This window comes from Euprymna scolopes, chromosome 17, assembly GCF_053919585.1.
Source record: "Euprymna scolopes isolate OS-2025 chromosome 17, ASM5391958v1, whole genome shotgun sequence".
Taxonomy (NCBI): domain Eukaryota; kingdom Metazoa; phylum Mollusca; class Cephalopoda; order Sepiida; family Sepiolidae; genus Euprymna; species Euprymna scolopes.
In genome coordinates, this window is record NC_136498.1 from 104,442,771 (window position 1) to 104,444,013 (window position 1,243).

General features: G+C 38.4%; 1 pseudogene; it reads left to right on the forward strand.

The window, feature by feature from the left end:
• Positions 1-665: 665 nt before the first annotated feature.
• Positions 666-811, forward strand: LOC145297184 (U2 spliceosomal RNA; annotated as a pseudogene).
• The last annotated feature ends 432 nt before the right edge of the window (positions 812-1,243 follow it).

The window sequence follows — 1,243 nt, forward strand, 5'->3', positions numbered from 1 at the left end:
AACTATAATTATTTTGTGGTGATTTTTGAGAGAATCTAAATGGCAAATTTCATAGAATCTCAGACTGACAATCTCAACATTTCGATTTCCGGTCATGGCACTGATTTATCTGTTCACACTTTATTATCTATATACTAATAGGATAGCGTGTGATTTATTTATTTTGTGTGTCATGCTTACATGTCGTTTAATTGTTGTGGGCATCTATTTCTTATAATAAATATTTTTAGCAAAAATTCTTAAAAGTTTTGGTTTCGGTTTCAATTAGAGCTGATGGCATTTAAGTCATGTATTTTTAGTCGAGTCCAAGCGACTCTATAAGTCACTCCGTCGGTCGGTCGGTCGGTCGGTCGGTCAGTCCGTAACACTTTTGTGCTTGGCCTTTTTAGTTAAGATCAAAGGTCTGTTGTTAATAGATGCTGTTCTTAGCTTTTTGTTTTTCTTGGCCTTTCGGCCAAGATCTGTTCTGGCAGATACCGCAAGCAAAGACCATATGTGGGAGTAGCTTCGCATATAAGACCTTGGTCAATGTAGGGGCAACCCTTCATACCAATTGTCACTATCCAGCTCCCTTACTCCCCGGGGAGTTGTCCCCATTTCCCCTTCACTCCTCACATTAAAAATCGGCCTTGTGCCCAATTTGCTCGGTGAGGGAGCAAATAAATACCCTTTTCTTGGCCTTTTGGCCAAGATCAAAGTGTCGTATCTGTTCTTACTACATGCTGTATTTATGTTTGTAACTTTTCCTTGGCCACATAGCTAAGATCAAAGTGTAGCATATGTTCTTAACAGATGCTGCACTTACGTTTGTAACTTTACCTAGGCAATGGAAGGGAAACCCCTTCCATGCTAAGGCATTTTTAGTTGCATGCAAGTCACTCCATCGGTCGGTCTGTAACACATTTACATTTTTTTTTTAAGCAAGGGGTATGGAGTAACATTTTTCCCCCCGATTTATCAGAGAGGAACCTATGTTTTTAATGGGTCCGTCTCTCCGTTAGTCCAGATGAATGACAGATAACCGTCCATTAGTTTTCGCTGAAATTTTGTCACAAATTATATTTTAATATATAAATGTGCATAGTAAATATTTTTTTTTTTTTTTTCGAAAAATCCTGTTTTGCTCGCAGGGGCTGAAAAGGGGTCAAAAATGGCTAAAAATGACACTTTTTGTCCCATACCATTTGATCCATCCATTAGATTTTTCTGAAACTTGCCAAAATGTGGAGGGCATTGTTCTTAA